The following is a 23,959-nucleotide window of genomic DNA, read 5'->3' on the forward strand; positions in this document are numbered from 1 at the left end:
CACTCATCCCCCTCAGTGAATGCGGACACCTGGGCTGGGGCTGGTTCCCAGATTTGTGCTCATGCAACCGTATCGTCCTGGGCATAGTTTTAGTGAGATGAGAAGCGGTTCATAGGAAATACGCAGGGTCAGTTGTCTGCTGCTAAAAATCTTGTGAAACAGAGACCTGAAAAAAGGTTCAGGTACCAAACCTTTTTTTTTAAAAAAAAAAATATTGTTATTATTATTATTATTTTTATTTTATTTGTTTTTGATGTATTTATTTATTTTTATTATTTTTTTTCCAGCTACTTTCCCTGTCCCCCAAGAAAACTTTGTTGCCTCTTCTCCAAAATCTGACTTCCCAAAGGGCAGAGGAAAAGCTCCATGCCTCTAAATGGCATCCACCACAGCCTACCTCAAAGAAAGGAGCTTTTTAAAGTAGGCAGTAGGAAACACTGAGCAGAATGATTTATCCCGCTCTGTTGCCCACATAGCCTAAAGGGGCTGCTGGGCCTCATAACCCTGTGACCGCTCGGAGGTCCGTGCTGGTGTCCTTGAGCTCTCCTGCTCAGGAGAGGTGCTTCCTGCTTCAGTGGTGGCTGGGTGATTGAGAGGTTGTGCGGCAAACACCAAAATGCCTGAGTTTTAGTGGGCACAGCCTTTGATATAAAATAATTGCAGAATAATTTAAAGACTTAGCTGACATTTCAGAGGGAAAGCAGCATCTCCTGCCTGCTGTGGTAGGGTCTTTTCCATTGGCAGATGTCTGGGCTATCCAGAAGAAGAAGTTGAGTTATTGGGTGAACTTTAAGGAAAGTTAAAGTCTCTCTGGGCTCCAGGAGCAGACTGCAGCTGGGCAGTTGAAGCCTGAAGCTTTGGGATCTAGGTAACTTGCTGGAGAACAAGGCTTGTCTTGGGCACCTTCAGTCCTTTCATTAGGGTAAATTTAATAAGTCTAAATACAGGTCTTTGTACTGGTTGGTGCAAAAGTCATTGCACTTCTCTCTGGTGACAGCAACAGGACCCGAGGGAATGGCATGGATCTGGGACAGGGGAGGGTCAGGCTGGGTGTTAGGGAAAGGTTCTGCACCCAGAGGGTGGTTGGGCTCTGAGACGGGCTCCCCAGGGCAGTGGTCACAGCACTGAGACTGATGGAGGTCAAGAAGCATTTGGACAACGCTCTCAGACATAGGGTCTGACTTTGAGGGGGCCTTCTGTGGAGCCAGGAGTTGGACTCGATGATCCTTGTGGGACCCTTCCAACTTGGGCTGTTCTATAATCCTATGAAAGAATACATGCATGTATAATCAGATTTGCCAGTTTGGTCCCAGTTTGAACTGCTATTTAATATCACACATACTCAGACCTATAGCTCTGGTTTATTCTTCTCTGATGATTATTGAATAAAAATCAGATTTTAGCCCAAGGCTGTACTGGAAATCCCAGGGCTCTTGGATTTGGCCTGGCTATATGTCTGATAATGTAGAGATGGCTCAAAATGAAAGGTAAGAACAGTTGTGAGGAGAGCCCACCACCTCAGCAGTAGAAATGACAATAAACAATGGTTATTTCTTCCCTGTTACAGGTTTTGCAGGATGTCCTAATTACCTTGACATTATTAGTGCGGAAGTTGTGCTCTATCCACCCACTAAGTACAGGAAACATGCCCAGTCTGTAATTCTATCCTTCACCTCACATGCCTCTGATGGGATGGAGTCTGAAAGGAAACTGAATAGCCTGGAAAGGTTAACCAGACTGAGAGAAATTAACCCTTTCATTTTCACTCACTGCCCATTATTTTTTGAAAGTAGAGTTGGTGGGTGGGGAGCGGGGTGGTGCCATGGGGAGAGATTGTTTGCTTCTAGACCCAGAGAAGTCTTGGAGTACTAAATCTGCTCCTTTCAAGCTATCAGGAGGGATGCTGTTATGCACCCTATGTCCTTCATATGTACTCAGAAAGCATACAGAAATTTATTTATCAGTTTGGTACTGTTTTTTTTTTTTTTTTTAATTTTAAAATTATTTAAATCAGTTTATTTGTTACAGATTATTTATTATCATGTCAGTCAGACTGAAATCAATGTTGGAAGCTCATTGTGTCAAACTGTGCAGAAGTGGGGTTAGAGACATCGTACAAAGCAGAGAGTTTGCAATCTCATACACAACATGTAGCACATTATAGAGAAAAGTACAGAAGAGGGGACAGTGTTCGTATAATTTTAGGCTTGTGTGCTATTTCCTAAATAGGCCAATTTGCAAGAAATATTCACAGTCAAAACTACGCTGGCCTTGCCACTGTGGACGGATTGTTTCCTCCCTGTGCCCTGGTTGCAGTGGGTGCCCAGAGAGCAGCAGCTCGTGGAGCAGGGATGCTCTGCTGGTTGTACCGAGGGGGCAGGAACAAACCAAATCAGCATTCAGTGTGCCAGGGTGCTCAGAGGAATTTGCAGTGAAAGGACCTGGAGTCTGGTGAGAGAGCAGACACAGGAGGAAAAAGGAATATGGTGGGACACAGGTGGATTGTGAAGGGCTGTATAGGTCTGGAAGGCATGTTTGAATTTTGGAAAGGGAAGCAATTGGAAGATACTTATTAAGGCAAGGGAGGCCAGACACCTTGACAAGCAAGGAAGCTGGAATTTAAACACACAGGCTGAGTCGACTTGTGTGCATTTCAAATGCTGCTCTAATTTGTTTCTACAGGGCAACAGGGATTAGATGGAGGTAATCCCTTTACAATGGGTTAATCCGTACAGGTGAGTCAGTTAGCATCAGGATTGAATAAGTGTAGAAATAATTGATTAAGTATGTCAGAGTAAAGGGATGGGAAGAAATACTGGAGAGGGAAGCAAAACATGCTCATAGAAATGTTTATTCCCTACTGTAGCCATTCAGTAAGAGATTGAGCACAAATAAAGTTGCACTGCCTTATTTGCACACCAAGTATGTGCACACAATCCCATGCACAAGAAAAAAATAGACTTGGTTGTGTTTATATTAATAGGGTGAAAGAGAGCTTTGCTTTTCACTGTTTGCCTGTCCTATATTTTCTGTGAAGAAAGAGGCTGGTTTATAAATTTGCTGTATTTAACTACCAGGTCTTTTTACGAGTCATCACGGTGTTCTGAGGGTTCCTGTCTCCGAGGGGTCTGCAGGGGCAGGGATGCTTTTTGTGCTGAGTTCTGAGGCTTGCCATAGGAGGGACCTGCTATGTAGGAGGCTTGGCTTTTGTGCGTGTTTGCTCTCTGTGTTTCCCATTCAGACATAAAAATCGTTCTGCTTGAAATTACCCATCTGGTCTTTGTGACTGAGGACAAAGCCATAAAAATCAGGATAGATTCTCCTCCCCTGCCTATTCAGTACCATGTACTTCAAAATTATAGTCAGCACTGAGGGCGGACTTTTAATTGCATTTGAAGACTTCCCTGAAATATTTGCTATAGCAAAGTAGTAAGTGAGGGAGGGGGAGAATGTAAATTCCCAAAAGCAGTATGAATCCTGAGAACTTCAGGCCTGCAAATGTTGTAATAGAGTTATTTGTGGGTTAGAGCTTTTCTCAGGAGCAATTTCACATAGCCAGGAATTAGGTTTACATGAAATGCTCACTTTGAAACCACGACTTGTATGGCTTGTGGTGTTATGCTTTGTGGGTGGCTTCTTTGGTTGTTTGTTTCATAAGCAAAAAGCCAAAACAAAAAAAGAAAAAGAGCAGAATTTTCTCTTCATCCCACTTGAAAAGACTCATGTTGAAAAATTCAGAATGCAACAGAAAAAAAAAAAAGAAATGAGTGTTTCTGAGCTTCCTGAATTCCCTCTGTTATGTTTCTGTATCTCTGCTGAGAAGGCAAGTAAGGATGCTTAGAGCAGGGGAGGAAGGAGCCAGCTCGGTTGTATCCCTTTTCTTTAACTCGACTCCCACTTTTCACAATCTCAGTCTTCACTATTGTGTTTCAAGAAACTTGCAGACTAAGCACCTCCGGATGATTCAGCTGACAAATTTCTTTCTGTTTTCAGAACTTGTTACTAAGAAAAACCAAAATGCAGTTTTCTGGTTGCAAACCTTTTTCAAGGACAACCGCCTCTTACTCATTTCGTAACCCGTGTTTGCATTTGAGATCAATTGCTCCTGTCACCGGGTGACCGGCAGAACTGGACTAGCAGGCTCCTTTCTGCCAGTGCCTTTTACTAATCCGACAGAAAGAGCTGCTGCGCTGCAAGCATGTCCTGGAGAAGCACAGGTCACAGTTGTTTTCCTGCTCCTCCCTTCCAGCAAAATGGGAATTGTAGGAACAAGTGCCAAGGAAGCCGTGTGAGGAAGTGACAGGGACTTTGCGCGGTGGCTTTCCGATGGCATGGTGTGAGTGCCCTGGGATCATTCTCTAATTGACACCTCTGGGCTGCTGCGGGGTGACGTGGTGTAGGAACTGAGCAGGAAAGAGGAATGCAGGACGTTTTGAAGACTGATAGTGCTTCCATGAAGCCTGGAGAGCAGGCCTAATAGGTTTCAACCAGATACCGGGGAAATATTTTAGAGACAGACAAACAACCCAGAAAGGCTAATTAGTGAAGCTGAACAAGAGCACAGTGCGCAGAAGCCTAGCTCACATTATGTTTTGTTAAAGACTAGCCTAAACTTCTTCTCTTCAAAGTGTGTTTGTATTCTCTGCTCTCGGGCCTCTGTTGCAGGGTGTAGCTGAGGTGCCAGATCTGAGCGTGATCTAGTTAGCTGGGACACAGCACACACTGAATGACATTCCCCACTTCCCTCCCATGAGTGTTGCTGTGACATTTGCAGCTTTGAAGCAAATTGTTATTTTGAGTTTCCTCTTTACTTCAGTGGAACCCAACAAGGGGAGGGAACCTCTTTATGCTGGGAAAAATAAAGAAAAATAAATTAACTTTCCAGTAAAGTCAACAAGTGTCAAATCGCTCCAAACTGTTATTAGTCACCTCAGAAGCAGATTAGCCGGTGGCCGTTTTGGGAATGCACAAGGGATTTTTTCCAGCCCACTCTCCCCTGCAGTGGCTGAGTTGCTTGGGGCCCGCCTATGGCCGTGCACAGCAGCACTGACTACTTAAAACCCAACACATAAACAACAACTGTGAGATTTTCACTAATACCTAACCAAAACCAGATCCTTTCGTCCCTCTTTGTAGCTGCCAAATGCTTGAAAAGGTTGAAAAAACAAACAAACAAACAAACAAAACAAAACAAAACAAAAAAAGCCTTGACACGTGGTGGTTTATTTACTAGCAATTTACTTCCCAGAGAAAGCAGCTGTGGGCATGCAGAGAGAGGCCGTGCTGCTTCTCCTCAGGGAGAGGATTCCCCACTGCTGGAGTTTCCCTCTCCGACTGCAAAGTGCTCCCTTGCATCATGGCCTCACCCTGTGGCCCTCGGAAGGACCAGATTCTGCAAAAGGTGGGGAATCCTGTTAAATCAGCCCTTGTGTAAAGCCTTGGACAGCCTGGCCGTTTCTGCCCTTTGCCTGTGCGTGGACGGCTGATGTTGGAGCTAATTGCATGCTCCTCATCTTCTCATAGCAATCAGTCCTTGCCTCCTCCCCCGTCAGCTTTCCCTTTGTCGTCATTGCTTTCTCCCCACACTGTCCATCCTATTCCCAGCCTTCCATTCATCGATGTTGTGCTATTATTGGGTGGCCCAGAAATGCTGGCACGTTAAAGGACAGGTGCCGTAAGAGCTGCAGGGTACATTTCCCTCTATTATTGGCCTCCTTTCCCTCTGTGCTGTGAAAACATTCTGAAATATCACCTTCCCATTCTTTGGAGCTTTCAGTCTGCAGTGTTGGCAGGGCAGGAAGATCATTTTTTCACCCTGCTTTTGACTGGTCCCTTTTCTCCGCTTTAGGAGAGACCGTGCTGGTTTAACAACAAGGGTGGTGAAAGCAGAAGTGGATTCTCACATCTGGTTCATGGCGTCTGGGACGAATCAGACCCAGAGCAGACTGAGCTAGCTTCTGAGGAAACTGGCCTCTAAGCAGAAAACCAGACATAATTGTGTTTGTGCTTGCACGGCATGTTGCAGTGGCTGCCCTAAAGGTGGTCTAATCCCACAGGGCTTGGGAGTGTGGAGGAGAACGAGGAAGCCTTGATTAAATTGTCACTGAGATGGAGGTATTTTCAGTAGCAGCACTATTCATTTTTTTATAAACAGGTACGCATAAAAACATAACTGGTTTCCTTACTGGTGGTATAGAGAACAGCTGGGACTGGAGTAATTATTTTTCAGTTAAACACATGGCCACCTGTGTCTGAGCGCAGTTCTGCTACTGCTTCTGTTTCTCTCGCGACTGAATTTTGCTCTCGACTGCTCATACAACTTGGGGTGGCAGTGCTAAGGGTTATTGTTTAGATAGGTTAATTGTTAAAAACTCCCCTTCCAGCCTTATGTGAGGGTTACTCTCATGCATGAGACTGGCCACTGGAGGCAGGGCCGGAGGCTGAGGCCTGTCTGCACAGGCATCACCAGCATTGTCTTGAACTCTTCTTCGTTGTGCTTTTCTGGTAATGTTCTGTTTCAAGCTGCACCTATGTGAGAATTACTTGCACTCGGGGCTTTTCTAAATGAGGGGTGTTTCACAGAACTGGTTGTACCTCTTGCGTCAGCTCTGCACTAACATAAAATTGCTTTTTGATATAGTTGAAGAGTCCATGGGTCTAACTACGGAAAGAGCCTTGATGAAACGTCACATTCTTTTCCAAAATGTTTCTCAGCAAGGTGTAGATTTTTCTTTATCATTGCCGATAACTCCTGCCATAACCACGTGGGCACACGCGCACCTAAGCGCCACTTGCTGTGACGCTGGCATCCTTCCTGTAGGCCAAAAAGCCTCACAGCGACCCAAATTTACGTCACTTTTCTCAGGCGTGTGCGTTGCACTTATCTCATCATCCCTCATCCCTCCCACATCTCTCCCCTTAGCCCTCCAGGGACATGTGGCTCCAGCAGGCCTCTTGCTCTCATCCTGCTGGGGCTCGGCTGGGAGGTGAGGATGTGACCTTCCTGCGGGAGCCTCCGAGTCCTGCCCGCAGGAATGGAAAGCTCTCACTCAATCCCCGGCTGGAGGAAGAGACTTAGCAAGCTGGCTGAATGTGCAGCTGGGAGAGGTTAAAAATTAACCCCGCAGTGATGTGGGTGGGTAATTGACTTTCTGTTGTTTTCCTAAGTGGTGCTGGTGTCACTCAAAGCGACCTGAAGCGGGCAAGGTGGGAGGAGGTGGGTGGAATGGGGTGGGGATGGACAGGAACTGGAAATATTTGTGCTTTATGAGATAAAGCAAAGAAAAAAGCCTTTGAAGACTGGTTTTTGTTAAGGGGGGATGCTCAGTGCATGCTTCTCTCTCTAGCTCTGTTGAGAGGGATTTATATATATCTTTCTCCATTATGCTGCAGCTACATTTACCCACTTCATTCTGAGTCCCCAAAATGTCAAGCCTTTCCTTCACCACTCATTTGCTGATCTTCCTCAGAGGACACCGACATGCAGAGAGAACTCCTTTGAACATCCCTGCTGTTCAGGGACCAGGTGACTCTCCTCTTTATTTCAAAGACACCTAACTAAGTGAGGCACTAGCAAAACTGTCAGAGATTTAACGCAAAAATCAGTTCCCCCACCAGACCTCATTTTCACTGCCCAGTTAAGCTGGCCCATTCTCAAGCACAGACCTGCCCATGTTTCTGTGACCCTGTTGATGCAGTGTTTCTGGCTATGGAGCTACATTTTTCTTGTGCTCAGAGGCTGTAGGATTCTATTTGGCCCCCACAGGGAAACTAGGAGAGGTGCACTGGAGAACCAACAAAACTCGTAATTTTATTGTTATTTAATTTTCTTGTCTGCAATCACAGTGCAAAACAGGTGGGCTCCAGTCCTACCTGCCCTCAGCAGCCAACCAGGTAAGCTCTCCTGGCCTGGGAGCGCACCTTGGCCAGGTCAGACATTTCTCCTGTGTGTATAACAAGAGCCACTGAGTTTGGTTTGAGTCAGAATGTTAGTGAACTGTGCGGTGGAGAAATATTCCCAGAGCAGCTCCTGTGGATGTTTTCATGAGCCTTCAGTTGTGGAAAAACAGGGCAATCAGACCTGAATTTCTAGAGTTAAAATTGGAGTGGAAAGGTATTGCTTTTTTTTATTTTTTTTTTATTATTTTTTTTTAATTCATCAGAAAGAAGTCACCTTTGAAGGTCACCTTTCAATAATTCCTTGGCTGTTCTGGCCATGTGGTATGTGAGAAACAATACTGTTTTCTGTGAAAACAGTTCTGAAGAAAGAGAACACCTTGTTTTCACAGAAAAATAAAAAAAAAATACAAGTCCCTATGCTGAAAGGTCTGATTATGCTGGACCAAACACAAAATATATTACAGAGGTATTAATTGCCTACACTGTTTATGTAGTCACACATTACACCTGCTATTTCCCCTAGGAATCTAACAATAGTAGTGTTTTCCATCCCAAACTGGATATGATGCTGAAATACCACACAGAAAAGGAATTTACAAGGAGCAGGCCAGAGCTGTGTTAAACCAATGATTTAACATGACTTAAAAAGAAAAAAAGCCACCCAGGAAAGCCGGATGATGAAATTTGCCACGGTTCAATTAAAAAGTCATCCTTTCCTGTTGTTCTGTGACCACTGGGCTTTCCAAGCTCACCAGTCTGTGCTGGGATGAGTGACTCACAAACCTGATAGGAAAATGCACCTGTTTTTAGCCAGAGGTTAAAGCAGCTCTCCAGTTTCCAGAGTAAATAAAGGATTTATTTCTGTCCTTAACAGTTACCCTGTGAAGTCCAGGAACACAGGGAGGTTGGCAGGAGCAATTAGGTTTGAGCCAAGTTTGCTGAAGTCAGCAGAAGGTCTATGAAGTCTGTGGTAAGATGCTTATAGGTGTGCAAGGAATTTAGCCCATACCTTTTACTAGAGCGAAAGTGGGAAAGAAAAGTTGGTGCGGTGACTGAGCTGGCTTCTGGGGACTCCCAGGTGCTGGAAGCTGTCTACGACTTATGGCCCTGATATCACAGAACCACATCCTCATTTGTGCACTTGGCCAAAGGGCAGCTGTTGGTCACAGAGATGCGGTGGATACGGAGGCATTTGAGACTATGAGACTGATTTGAGACTACGGTAATGGCTACCTTGGAAGCGGCTAAAATATTTGGAAATGAGAGTGTTGGATGTATTGGTGTCATGGAAGTTGAGAAGTTCAATAAGCTGGGAGACATTTATTAATCCCATTGTGAAAAATTGGATGGTTTTGATATCCACTCTGGAGTGCTGAAAAGTGCAAACACAACATCAGCTTATTTCAGGTCAGCATTCAAGATGGTGTAAAAGCAAGATGGGTTTTAGCCTTTATTTAACTGGATTTAATTACATGCCTGAGCTTCAAAGTGCCTAAAGCCTAATGGTAGGTGACCTAAGGTCTGATTTAAAAAACAACAACAGTCTAAACCTTAAGCTTGTTTGTTAGACCATATGGCATGAGTAGATCATGTGATATTTCAGGTAGGATGTAAGGAATAAAGTACCCAGTGCATCCAAAGCACTTGCCAAGATTTCCATCTTCACTAAGAAGAATCTGGACACTGACCTTGCTTGACCTCCATTTGTGGCTCAGGAGCTTGGCTGGGACAGATAGGAGAGAGGTTTTCCAATCACATCTCCCTGGGAAGTCTCTAGTGCCTTTACACTATGCTGATGCTTTTAGAAGAGGAACGCTTGAATTTTCAATCAAGTAGAAGACTCATGACTAGGAAATCCCAAATAACCAAATTTAGGGAAAAGATGCAACCTTCAAGGGCTCATTATTGTCATTCAATTTTGTTTTAATTACTGTTAGCATGTCAGATATTGTGAAAGTTATCTATCTGTATTGCTGGCTGTGCTTGGTTTCAGAGAACCCTGTTTTTGGGTCCGGATAAAGTTTAGAGTCTCCCTTCCTGCTTCGTACAGCGTGTCATGGTTCCAGATAAAGTTTTGGAGAGCAACCATTAAAAAATATAAATGGTCATAAAAAAACTGCTTCTGGAACTAAGACCCAACCATACATGGTTAAATGTAATTGCTTGTGGGAGATGGTTATGGGAACACTGAAAGTTTTTAAGTTACTTAATTATTGAATAAGCAGAACTGTTGAGAAAGGAGGATACACCTCCAGTATGCCCCTACGTTAATGACTGCAGCATGGCTCTGTCCCTCGCAGGAAGTCTGTGCCATATTGATTCACAGCCTGATCTAGCTCAGATGAAAAAGGTTGTATAAAAAAGGTTGAATCACCAGCTGGAATGTTTAGAATTTCCAGTGCCTGTCTGGTGATTGGCATCCACGCTGAGCAGCCACCCCAGGTGCTCCCACTTTGAAGACGATCAGCTCCAGACCCTCTCTTTCATCTTGGTCACATATCCAATTGAAAGGACTTTGACATAACAGTGTCTGTTTCACATTTAAAAGAGAACTGCTTAAAAGCTGTTTAAATAATTTGTGTGTGCATCTAAGAATGTCAAGGCTTTGGCCATATCAGTTAATTCTTGAAGCAACCTCATGAGGTGGTCATTATCTTAATTTATATAGGGGTTCAGTGAGGCATAAAGAGTAAATGTTTTGCTTTGTGTCAGTTTTGTATCAGGTAAAGAATACCAGCCCTTACCAACCTCCATGAATCATCCCAGTGGGCTGACGAACATCCAGCTGCTTTGTCTCTGAACCACACAACTCATAAATGTCTTATTCTCATCCTCAACGCGTTGCTCCTCGTGCCCGCTGAGTGCTACCAGGCAGAGTGTGGTGAGGAAACCTGACGGGTTCCGCTGGTTCTGTGGTCACCGAGGGGAGATTTGTTGGCTCCTGCATGCAGCTCTGCACCCAGGTATGTTTATGGAATAGTCCTGGAGTTCCTCCAGCACATGCCCATTCTCTGGCAAAGAGGAGACCCAAAAACATATTTACTTCTGTCCAAGGTCTCAGCCCCAATCACAGCTTCTTCAGAACCTCATTTTATTGCTGCATGTTGACCTGAGCTTCCAGCTGCTGACTTTTCCCTCCACATCCCCTGGTTCTAGAAGTCCCTCATCATACTTTTCCCTGGGAAAGCCAGCAGCTGGTAACACCATGGTGGGGGATCTGGCTGGGGAGCCTGGATGTGCCAGCTGGGACCCCAGGCTGTGAGCTGCATCCCCCGTGCCCTCTGTGACTCCTTGGGGCTGCCAGAGCCAACCCACTGTGGGATCAAGGAAAGACCAGCGCCAACACAAAGAAGAGGGCAGGGGACCCTGACTAAGGAGAAGGAGATCACATTTTTATTTGAAGTCTCAGCCTGCTCCAGCTGAAGGTATAGTGAAACTATACCTTAAAACCATTCCTCCTTACAGAGTGTGGAAGTTCCTCCAGGAACACCAACACAAGGAATTCATTTTGATTCCCTGCTATGGCCTTATCTTACTCGTTTTACATATGGATCATCCATGCATGCCGCCATCTCTCCAGCAGGCCTCCTGCTTTTGCTGTGCTTGAAAAATTCTCATCATTCGGTTTTATGCCCTTAGCAAGTTGTTTTTCATTTGCTTGTACTTTATTACAGTTTCCTATCCACTTTGTCAGACTGCATGTTCTTTTCCACCTTCCTTAACCCCCCATTCTTCTTTTTACATCTCAGCAGTGTTACACACTTTAAGCACATTAGCTTATTTTTTCTTTTCCTTTGCATATTTTTATTTGATGGATGCCTGCTGTACAGCATCTTTAAACAACGTTATATCATCTTCAGGTGCTTTACTGTTTTTAGCTTCTCACTTCAATGAATTTCCTCATTTTATGTGGTTCCCCTTCTTAAAGGTAAACATTGTGTTTGACATATTTTTGACAAGAAGAGGTGATTCTTCCTTAGCTACGTCTTACAACAGATTCTGCCTGCCAGATGGGGTGAACTCGAGTATAATTTATCCTCTTCCTGCAGATTCTCTAATTGCTCAAAAATGAGACATTTAAGTTGCCTGAAAATGAGTTGCTCTGTCATACCTGGTGAATCACATACAGATACAGCGGTATGAAGGGGCTTGCTTAAGGGGCTTACTTAATTGGGGCTTCATTTATAGAGACTTGTCTTCTCTGTTTTCCACTGCAACTCCGTTGCACTGTCCTACCTTTTTTTTCTTAACACAGAGATGTAAAAGCTTCAACCAAACAGAGTGTTCTTCCATATTTCTTCCTCCCCCCTAGTCTTTAGTCTAAAACACTCCTGCAACTCTAACTCCATAGCTCCCAGCTCATTTCTATCTTGTTTACATAAATCTCATTTTTTCTGTGTAGGCTCCATTTTTCCAACCAGCCTTCCCCCTTTCTAATGAACACGGCGACGTCTGTAGCAATATCCCTGCAAGCTTCAAACGTTTGTTCTGCATACGTAGGACTATTTAATATCACTTGCCATTCAACTCCAGGCCTTGAAGCCCTCTCCCTCCCTTGTGCCCACTTGTACTCTTCCCTTTGCCACAGTTAATAGCACAATCTGTCACGCTGGAAAGCTACACCCCACTGATATTAGGAAATGCTCCCTGCTGCCTTGTAAATCTCTGATGCCACCGGTAGCAGCCGAGGAGGAGGCATCCCAAACAGATGGGCTCCCAGGCAAGTGAAATGAAACCCGGTAGGTCACACACGCTGCTGGCCACAGCCACGTTCACTCATGGTGAAGTCGTGCCCGCTCAAAGCCGGCTGGGAAAGTCGCCATTTGCTGTTCTGCTGGGAATTTCGGCTGCTTGGAGATTTCAGACACACGCTGCAGTCTGACAGTTCCTCTGTCTGTCCCCCCTTTTCTTCCCATCCCTGCCTGGTGTGGGTGCGGATACTCACCGCCCCGTGAACAGCAAAGAACAGGGCACCGCATCGCCTCGCTGCGTTGTTAAACTGCACCCCTCGCACTCAGAGTGCGAGATGGGGCTTTCCATATACAGAAGCTTTGTATTTACAGTGTTTGCCTTTTCACTTAAATAGCTTCCTATCGTAATGTGTAGGAACTGATCAGAACCGGGGTACGTGCACCTCCTGTCCCAGCGAACGAGACGAGCGCAGGCTCGGGGAAGGGGATGTGACACACGCAGCGTGTGCTTGCCGCGGTGCTGGGCTCCCTCTGATCCATCACCGCAGCTCCGTGCGTCAGATGTCACTCCAGAGCAGCACGGCTCTTTCCCAGGAGATAAGTGAGGGGTTTTTGCCTACACAACAGCTCTCCTGAGATTTCCCATGCTGGAAGGGAGGGAGGGAGGGAGGAGATCCAGCTTCCTCCCTGTCCAAGCGCCAGCCCCGTGGGCCTGCCGTGGCACTGCTGGGAACATCCAAAGGCATTATGCAATTGTGCAGAGGCGGTTTTTTCATGCAGCCTGGCAAGGCAGCGTCTGATAATGGCTCTGCCTTTGTTTGTATCACACAATCGGGCTCATGATCTTCCCTCCAGTAGAGGCAGCCCACGGTGCTATGTCCTGTACTTCTGCGATGACAGACACAGGGCTGCGCACAGGACAGGGAGCCCGCAGCGCTTTAATCAGTGAATCACCTACTAGCTAGTTAGGCACAAGTCATTAATGGCCTAAAAGGGCTGGAATAAGTAAGATCGGCTCCATTTCTGTGGAAATGTAGATTGTGTCTTTTTTCAGGAGGTTTGGGAAACCCTTTCTAAGTTTAAAAAATAACTTACCAACTTTGACTTCTGAGTAATGGCACTGATTTCATTTTCCAAAGGTCACAGGGGAATTTTCTTCTGCCATCTCTAAAGGGCATGACAAATGTTCCTCTAACAAATAACGAATTGTTCAACACAATGCACTTAGCAATTACCTTGCCATAAAGGTATTTACAGCAGGTATGGTAAGATAAACCAGTTTGCTTCCTATTGTTTTTCAAAGGAGAAAAAAAAGAAAAAGAAAAAAAAAAGTCTGTAACCATTTTGTGGTGAGTTTGAAGAATAAATATAATTTGATGTCTTCATTGAATGCTTTTGTGGGTCTTAAAAGATATTTATAACCTATCCCTTTTAAAGATCAGCAAACATTCATTTCTGTATTCTGTGTCCCTATTTAAACTGTATCCCAAACTTGACCTTAAGGTATTCTAACATTGCAAGGCTGATTAAAGTTGTCCATAATACATTAATTTAGCACCTTTTATGAATATTCATTCACGTGTGGTCTTTATTTACAGGATTCTGAGCTAATTTGCCCAGTGTCATTCTGCCTTCTGCATGATTCTATTTCACGTTTTGGGCATGGATTAGCTTCTAGTATAGTGGGCAGAGGAATCAACCATGCAAGAAATTAGAAGCAAAGACTCTGCAGCTTGTTACTAAATGCAGATTCAGCACAAAGATTGCCAACATAAAAACCGGGATCAGTTTGGCAAGAGGAAGCCCACCCGTGGACCAGCAGCAGCAGTGTGTTCACTGGCCTGTGGGTTACAAGTGCAGTGTCACAGCAAACCCGGTTAGACAAGCGCTCACCTGGCTCCCTGACCTCTTCTACTTGGCAGGCTTTTCTTCGCCTTTTTGACTGAAAGACCAACATGGGAGTGAACGATGGAAACTAAACTGTCCCTCCAGCCCTCGAACTGCTCCCAGAACATCCTGGTGCAGGTGTGCTGGCCAGGCAAAGTGAAGGAGAGATTTCACCGCTCCAGCATGCAGGTAAGTACAGGCCAGGACAATCAGGCCGGTGTTTTTCACCAGCATGAAATAAAAATGAGGAGAACAGGGAGGCATGGCCACCTTTGATGTAAAGGCTGTCTGTGGCTATGCAACAGGGAAGTGAGAGTACCTACTTTTGCTGTAGAAGAGGAGGTCGTATAAGAGCTCTCTGGCTGAGTATCCCAGTAGAGCACCAATTTTCTTGGGGCTGTGTTCTCGGATATAGTCTGAGGCCAGAGATAGCATGTCCACACAGGATCTCCAGCTTCTGTCTGAAAGTCTGGGTGAAGCACTCCTGGCATGCCTGTGCAGGCAAATCCTCCATCTCTGAACTTTCTTTGGCCTCACAGGCTTCTAGTAAAAGGGAAGATTTTGTAGGTAAAGCATCAAGAAATAGATGCAAAGGAGAGAAGGTCTGTGGCTCTGCCACCAAGTTATTGCGCTACCTTGTGCAAATCATTTCTCATATCTGTGCCTACGTTTCCAATCTGTAATATAAAAATAGCAGTACTTCTTCTCAGCCATGCACTGTAGTCCTAAAATATCTTTCATGGAAAACCTACCAGTTACCAGGTTAATAGACAGCCTCACCCCATAGGGCGCTTTTTTCTCCTACCTCTGTTTCTTCATGTTGTGCACGGGCTTTGCAATGACTGTCACGTGGGGAAAACAGTGATATCTTTGTGTTAAGTACATTTGTGTCCAGCCTGAAAGCGTTATTTCATTCCTTGAGGTGGGTGCTGTTGTCAGGCAAATTAAATGTCCCAGTCTCCTGCTAATTATTCATTAGGTAAGATTTAAGGAGGACAGAGGAGGCGGCAACTACAAGTGGATACCACAGGGGAGGTCTGTGAACCAAGCTTATGTCAGCTTTAGGGCAGGGATGGGTGAGTAACTAGAGTAAAAGTAACAATATAAAATGGTAAGATCAATAACTGTTTGCCCCAAATTTAACCCAACACCTTTTATTTTCATCACAAGACCAAACTTACCTTTCAAATCAGAGGGCTACAAGACTTGGGGCAGTTTTGCACGCCCCTGCAGAACAAACCACAGATCTGGACTGAGTAAAAGCATTATCTGGGACTCAAGTCCAGCTGCCACCTGTGATTGTTTGCTCTATCCATACTTCCCCAAGGTCTGGGAAAAGTTATTAGATTTTTCTGTTTATTACAGGCTTGATGTTCCCTGTATGGTACAAGGATTACTCCTTTTCTGTTCAGAAGACTTTGTTGAAAATTTCCTAGCTGAGTAAGGAAGGCAGCCTTGGTCATGCCAGTTTTGATAGGAGAACATCTGGAAATCCAGGTTGGTACAGGCACAAGCTAAGGAATGGCAAGCAAATACCTGGTGAATGTTATACCAAAGAAATAAAGCGAGTGGAAAGATATGACCTGGCTGGCAGTTAGTGGGAGACTGATGAGGCACACATATCCCAAAGAAAACCCTGTTCCTCTGGGAGCCCAGGCCCAAGGTTGTTGATATAAGAACTTGACACTGGTAGGATAAGCTGGATTTGAAGCTTACTTAAAGTGAATCTGATAAACTGGAGTCATGGAAAAGAGCTGCTTGGGAGTTGTGGGGAGCAAAGCTTTTGTTGTAGGCTCCAGCCGCAGGGGTACAACGAAAGGGAAGGGCAGTGGTGACCCTGCAGTTCTAAGGGCTCTGGGAATTGTGCTGGGTTTGCTTTTCCTCGCTTCCACCATCTTCTGTTCTCTCTGTCTCTGTTGTTCACCCACATAATTACATAAGATATCACCAGCTAAAACTGCATCTGCCTCCTTAATAGATGGCTCATTATCAAGGGAGGGAAACAGAAAGGGCAAAAGCTTTGGTGTGCCAACAGCCCTGCCGTAATGCACTGCCTTACAGGAGAAGGAAAGGGCGTAACCCGTTTGTCCTAATTCATAGCCAGATGTGCTAAAAGAGTCAAGGTGTAATGAAGGGTCAGTATGGCTGGGAATGGGGTGGAGGCGGTGCAGGGTTACTGTCTTGACATAAAAGCAATTTATTCTCCAATGAAGTCTCCCTCTCATTCAGCAGAACTGAGCAAGACAGTTCTTCTGGTATTTAAAAGTACTCCCATGGCTTTGATCTCTTCATCCTTTCTGGAAATGTAAGCTTACAAAGGGTCTGGCCCTGTCTGGGATGATGTACTGGGCCATGTGGTGCTGGCCTTGCAAGGCGGCATAGACAAGCCTGCTATTCTCCATACTACATCATTCTGGAAAATTCCCCTAATATTCTGGTTGCTGCAGCAATGCCAGCACGCTGCTGCAATGCCCGGGTACCCTGCCTGCTGAGAAGTGCCATGAGATCACTCCTCCTCATTACAATTTCTGTCTGCTATTGGCCACACACAGGATATCTAGCTACAAACGAAAATTAAAAAGCAAATGAGAGAGAACAAGGTCTCCTGCCGCAAATCCACCTCCAGGGACCGTGAGATGTGAGCATACACAACCATGCTTGCTTGAAAGCCAGCCTTTAGCCCTGCATATCCTTTAATGTCAGGTATGTGCCACTCCAATCAGTATATTGTAGCAACCAACTATAGAAGATTTTTTATTTTGTTGATGTTTAAAAGAAACAGTTGTTTTGAACTCAGGACAGAGCTGTATTAGTGCCAGATATCTGGCCTGGCTTCAGTAGAGCTGGTGGCAGAGCGTACTGATGTAACCATGTGGTGGTGGGTTTCGTGACGCCGCCTATGCTGTGGGCTTCCCCAGCCATAAAAATCCATCAAGTTTTGCAGCTGTAGTTTCGTTTCATCTCACTGTCTGAGTAACCTTCTTCTTACTTGATATTCTTTATTTCCTCTACACTTGCTGCGTAGAAAGTCTAAGTTGCGTTTTGAGAAAGTTTTTAAATGAACTTCTCCATTATGTACGATGACCGTGGGTTTTGGTAATAAAATGTGCCGGGGGCGGGGGGAGAGGGAAAGAGAAGGCTTCTCAGCAGGGGGTGAGTGCTGATGACGGTAATGAAGTCACAGAGTAATATTCTGCTCTGCTGACTTGTGCCTCCTTTAATTACTTTCTGAATCCCAAGAAGCCGAGCCATGCTTTGCCTGTTCATTACGTCCCCCGGGTTTGCTCTCCCCAACAAATAGGTGCTCTCCCTGCAGTCTCTGGGGGCTCTTTGTTGCTGCTCTGGTACATCAGATGTGTTTGCTCTGTGTGCTGATGTTTGTTTTCTGCACTGCTTGTGTTTTCCAATTCCTTGGAGCAGCGAGGATGCTGCTGAATTGTCAGAATCACCATAAGATGCTGACTTGAGGTTACTGTCAATGGCCTCATTACGTTAACAAGGGATATTTTAAGAAATACAAAAGATGTGGCATTTACTTTCTCGGGAGAGGGAGGGGGGAGAGAGAGAATGAATGTGTGTGAATGAATGGCCTTCCCCCTTTTTTCTTACATCCCCCGCAGCTCAGTTGGAAGTAACTGACCAGCTCTCGCCCCACTATTTGCTAGCTGGAGCAACACTGGCATCTGATTTGTGTGCTTGGCTTACCTGTGCATGCAAGGCAAAGTGGTCCTTCCTCCTGAGGAGCTCCTCATCTCCATCCTGGGGTGTCTGAGTACCCAAAATGGGCACAGCCTTCACAGACGCAGCAATGGGACACCAGCTTCGCATCATCTTACAGCAGAGGTATGCCAAGTCTGCTCTAAGTGTTCTTCCCTCCTTGGAGCCAACAATAGTGTTGGTGAGACTGGAAAGTGAGGCAGTTTGGGAAACTGAGATGGAAGAGAAGTAATGTTATGAGAAAAAAATAATAATAATTTTCCATATGCTTGTCTTATGGAGAGAGAAAGCAATGCCATCTGGAGGGACATGTGGCCAGGGCTAAGGAAAGATGGAACCCTGGTCTTCTCTGCTCAGATGGGCTCTCTCCCTTGAGGGAAAACATCAAAGGGGAGGATATAGCCTGCAAATCTCCTATCTTAAATGAAAAGGAGACCTTTGCACAACCCACATCTCTGAATCAAAAGGAGAAACTCCATTCCCTTCCTCCCTGTTGTCAGGCTGTTGGGAAGTAGTTGGCACAGCACTTATCAAAGGAAATGTGGTCTTTTCCTTGAGCTTGTCTACTCAATGTTATTGTGTAAACAGAGACCAATAAGTTGCCACAAATCCTATCCTATTACCAGCATTCAGCAGCAAATGAAGTACCCTTGAGTTTAGCATATTATCATTTCATGCATTTTACAATTAAACTCTTAGATAAGATTAATTACTTCCAAGGTGAGTGTTAACAATTGTCTCCTTATAATGGAGTTTGGAACCAGTCCACCACGGCTTTACATCACTAGAAGAAATCACAGACAATTTCACAATTGGATAGAAAAGCTTTATTTAACAGGCCTCATGATTCTTCTCTTAAATTTTCCTTGAGACAAAAATAACTCCCTAGTAAGGAGCATATTCAGCACTGATGGTGAACTTGATAAAGAACTATCTACAGCTGGGGTTTTTATTTCGTTTCTGTTGCTCCAAATATAAATATTTTAGGCACCCTCTTGGTCTTCTTAAGACCTGTTTTCTGACAGAAAACAGTGTAAATGCTGGATGGCAGGCCCAGATTCCGGTGCCTGTTTCTGACAGCTCTTTTCTGGACAGTCAAATTTGGAGGCACTGCAAAGCAAAACCAAGCATGCTGCAAGGAACAAGGTTCAGAGTTGGGAAGGATTTCTCTGAAGGAGGTGCCACTGCCTGAGAAAGAGCCTGTGAGTGCTGCTCAGGCAAAGCACTGACATTAGCCTAAGAAGTGAGCAGGCTCTCTGCTCTGCTACCACCCACACACCTCAAGCGTAGCTTGACCAGAACAGCTGCTTGGTTCTGTGGTTGTGGCTGGCCTTACAATGTAAGGAACTGGAAGCGTTACCTTTAGAGGCTAATTTCCCCCACATGGGACAATCGCCTCCGTTTTCTTTCTCAAGGCAGCATGCAGGGAAGTTGATTACTACTCATTGTAACGCTGCTCACTGCGATGAGGGATGGAGCCCAAGTAATAAAAAGCCCATGGCTACACCCTCTAAAAGCAACAACAAAAAGCCAAAATTTCAAGATGGGTGGTTTTTGATGGGTGGCCTGTTTCTGAATGCTGAGTTTTCTTGCTGCCTACCTACATTTTTCAGTCCTGTGAACTAGAAGCCTATGCTACTCTTGCTATTAGCTCATGAGGGTCTTAGATATTGCTCTGACTCCAAAGAAGATGAGCTTTCTGGAAAACACCTTATTATCACAAGATATAAGCATGATACAAGATCTGTGGCAGAAGCCTTGTTTGAGTTACTGGATTGTAATGCAAAAAAACACAGGAGTTAGGTGGGAAGTGTGCAACTCCCTCGCAATCCTTTCCCATTTGGTGACGAGCTCTCATTTGCTCCCTAGTTACAAGATCACGAAGCAGTTGTCTTCTCATTTCTGAAATATCAGCAAACCCTCCTCCACAAAACTGAAAATGTTTTGAATAATAAAATGAAGGGTGAGATTTTTCAGGCTTGGCTGAAAACAACTAGACCCCACTACAACAAAAAGGGATGGGATCTTCACATTGTGAGGGTAAACCCTGCTTGGGATAACATAGCTGGGTCCTTTCAGCCTGTCATGTGCCAAGAAGTGACAGTGGCAGAGGACCTCTGCTGTAAATGCTGGCCATGCAGCTGGATTTGTTTCAGAGAGCTCCTGAGCTGGTCTTCTGTGGGTGTCTGACTGTGTCTTGTTCAGATGTAAGCCAGTTACCTGAGTTAACATCTCTGCTTGAGAAGCAGCTGCAAGATTGATCTATAACAGGACATAAAAGGCATTGGCAGCATTGTTTTACTGCAGATTTGATTACACACAGAGTACTCACATCGCACCGGCTTCCCGTTCCAGGAGGTGTTTATCTCCTTGGTGAGGACTGGCACAGTGCTGTACCACCAAGTCTGGTACAGCTGAGTAAGTGGTTTAGAGTAATCCTCCTAAGAAAGGTTGCTGTCCTGAAGGGATTCCTGGGAAGGTTCTCTGCTTGTACCAGGCTTTTAGATGGCTTTCAGTCAGGTTCCTGAGGGGCTTTTTGGAGTTTGTGCAGCTTTTCTCTGATGCAGTTCCTACCCAAGAGTTCCTCTCCTCTCTGGGTTGTGGTTGGGTCAGCAAGGCCTGTCACAGAGCTTGAAAATAATTGGTATCGCTGTATGAAATAAAACCCATTGTGTCATCAGATGATCAAGCTGTGTCTCTGGCAAGTAGGCCACTGCACCATCCAGGTACCTGGAATAAAGAGCAAACAGGAGCTCCTCAGAGTCACAGTGTTTGAGTCCTATATCCTCTCCTCTTATTTTGTTAATGGCCACATAGCAAAATTCTGGGTCAGGTAAGAAATACGGTTCTAGTTCACAGGTCTCAAGTGTAGGAAAGACCTTGCATTAAAATTACTAAGTGCAATTTTCCAGTAGGAAAAGAAAGAAAGCAGTCTCTGCTTTAGAGTGATACTGCTCAACTGAGGTCATACATGATAACCAAAATAGAAGGTTGTACACAACAACGAAGTAGAAATGATGGTAGCTGCAACACGAGCCTTGATGGTGGGGGAGATTTTAAGCAGTCCAGATATAAAGCATATCCTTGGGGCCCTGGCAAGGATGCAAACTTCTCTCCCACACAACCTCCGTCACTCTTGAAAAGCCAAGTTCTGGAATTTTAAAAGGCAAAAATATTACAGCAATAGCAACAACAAACATGCAAATCAGATGCTAAATGACTAGTAATGATTTTATCAATGTGTTGTGTAAACAGGAGGAAGAGGACAGAGAAAGAAGCACTCAACATTCTTCAGGTTGATTTTTTAATTATTCAAAAATTATCGATGAGACAGCAAGCTAAGATCAGGGTTTTGCAGGGATGTTTCAATTTTATAATGGAAAAAGCATTGTGGTGTTTGGGGGAGGTGGGCACGTGGACTCTTGCAGTACAAAAGAAGCCAACATAAGAATCAAGTTTCAAGACCCTGCGGGAAATTAGGGTTTTTGTCTAGACAGCTAATTACAGCTTTTCTTGCAGGACCCAAACGCCCTGGAGCACCTACAGCAGATTTGCAGCATGCACTGGTGGACATCCCAGAGCGGTACCCACAGGGTGGTCGCATGCCCAGGCCATCCCACTAACGGTGCTCCAGCACCCACCACGTGCTCTGCTGGGGCAAGCAGAGATGTGGCAACCATGTGAATGTATTGCAGGGGCTGTGCTCTTTTACCTCTCCAGCTCAGAAATAATCCAGAGAGAAGATCAGACAACTGGGATACATAATTGCTCTGGCCCCCCAGCTGGGCCTCACGTTATTTGTAGGCGATGGAGCTGCCACAGGGATTTCAGGTCAGCTGGTGCTTCTCCCGTGCAAAATGGCCAGGGCACAAATCCCAGCTCCGTGTGTGCAAAACTCCTCTTGCTGAGGGATCAAGCTGCAAAAAGCACCGAGCCTTGTCAGTTATTGCACTAAAGTGTCATGAACCTTTAACCTTTACATTTCTAAAAACCTCTGTATTTTAATGCTGCACTGAGAACTGTGAAAAATGCAGATCTCCTTTCCTCACGGCACTGCAAGTCTCTCTGTGGATCATCCTGTCCAACTTTTCAACTCTGCTCTCAAGCGCTAGGATTTTCAAGTCTTTTCCCCATTGACTTCTCTCTGTGGCAGTTTTAAAAATAAAAAAGCTACGATATTTTTCTTCAGAGTGACTTGCTGCCTGCCTTTTACAACTGTTTCTGAGCTGTGGTCTTCACAACTGGTCGATGGAGCCTAATTAAATTGTTTAGCTGACAGACTCATTGGCTTTGTGCAGAGATATGCTGACCCCATGGAAAATGTGAAGGTTGGCAAAGGTCAATAGAGAATCACTGACTTACCAGGCATGTCACATGCAGTGCCTAAATGCACATATTTGAGCACAAATTTAAGTATTATTATTTATTTTTTTTTTTTAGAAATCATGTTGCATTGCTATATTGTCTGTGCTTTTTCTAGGTCTGGCTCTTTTTCCTTCTGTTGTTAAGAGCAAAGCACATCTCATTTGCTGCAGAAAACAAAAGCTCGGCTGGGATCATTGCAGCCCGTGCTGCATCCAGGCCACTGTTCGACCCCGTTTCCTTTGGAGATGAAGCTGGTTCGAGAGGGTCCCCTGGCCCCGAGCCCTGCTCCTCTTCCTGCCCATCTGCTGCTGCGTGCTGTGGTGGCCGTCACTGAAATCACTGTAAGGATTTTTGGGAGGTTACAGAGGTTGGTTTAAAAACAAAAAAAAAAGACAAAAAAAAAAAGACAAAAAAAATCTAGCAAGTTAAAATGGATCATTATCTGCTAGATTAGTGAGCTGAAGGGAGCCTTACAAGCCCCAAAGCCAAAACAAAGGAGAAAATGGGGACTTGATCCTGGAGCCGGGGATGCAGACGGGGATGAGCAAGACCAGGGGGAGGAAGAGCCTTTCCCGCTATCAGCTGCAGCAGGCTGTGGGATCAGCTCCACCATGACGTGTCGTTTCACTTTCTGTGTGCTGTTGGGGTTGAAAATAGCCCTGCTAAAAAAAAAAAAAAAAAAAAAAAAAAAAAAATTGTGGCTTGGGTTTGGGTGGATTCTGTGTGCGCCAACCCTGAGCAGCTCCAGAGCCTGGCCCCACCACCACTTAAATGGCCTCAGCAGAGGAAGCGATTTGGGGATGGGGGAAGCAGCAGGGGAAGGACCAAGCGAGAGGAATGCTGCTGGGGCGAGCGAGGGGGATTCCTCGAACCCTGTGTTGGAAAGTCATGACATCAGCCACGCTGCGCAGCCTGGCTCTCAGTTTCTGTTCCTGCCGCGGCGAGCGAGGCGGATTCCTTGAACCCGTGTTGGTAAGTCGTGACATCAGCCGTGCTGCGCAGCCTGGCTCTCGCTTTCGGTTCGTGCCGCGGTGATGTGCCACCTGCTGTACCCTGATCTCACCAAAGCCGTGGGACCTGAGGCGTGTGGTGCACTCTCTGCTCCTGCCATGCTCCTGGGCTGCTGCTCTCAGGAGCACGTCTGCCTGATGGGCTCCCCTGACGTGGCCGTGACAAAGGCAGCGGAGGCGCTGAGGCAAGCAAACGCGGCGGGCAGTTTCCTCTGGGAGCGGAGGCCATCGCCTCCTCCGCCCCTGACAAGTGTGGTGGCCCTCGCTCACACGGAGGGGCCTGGCTTTGGCACCAGCGGCAGGTCCTCCCTCAGCCCACCAGGCTGAGACTTTCTGGAGGCTGTGCTTTAGCCAAGCTCAAGCTATGAGGCTCGAGAGAAAACACTGGGT

The 23,959-nt window shown here is 45.5% G+C and overlaps 1 long non-coding RNA gene across 2 annotated transcripts; it reads left to right on the plus strand.

Moving 5' to 3' along the window:
- Positions 1-7,404: 7,404 nt before the first annotated feature.
- On the plus strand, positions 7,405-23,279 carry LOC118169425. 2 transcript variants are annotated; one of them, XR_004752091.1, is made up of 8 exons: positions 7,405-7,525; positions 10,612-10,862; positions 14,189-14,666; positions 15,843-15,974; positions 17,030-17,180; positions 18,143-18,375; positions 20,064-21,874; positions 22,675-23,279. It is a non-coding gene; the product is annotated as an uncharacterized LOC118169425 (long non-coding RNA). The 2 variants fall into 2 exon arrangements; XR_004752092.1 differs by lacking the exons at positions 7,405-7,525; positions 10,612-10,862; positions 22,675-23,279 and adding an exon at positions 13,658-13,850 and having other exon boundaries at positions 20,064-22,668.
- The last annotated feature ends 680 nt before the right edge of the window (positions 23,280-23,959 follow it).

Source organism: Oxyura jamaicensis, chromosome 6 (genome assembly GCF_011077185.1).
Source record: "Oxyura jamaicensis isolate SHBP4307 breed ruddy duck chromosome 6, BPBGC_Ojam_1.0, whole genome shotgun sequence".
Classification (NCBI taxonomy): Eukaryota; Metazoa; Chordata; class Aves; order Anseriformes; family Anatidae; genus Oxyura; species Oxyura jamaicensis.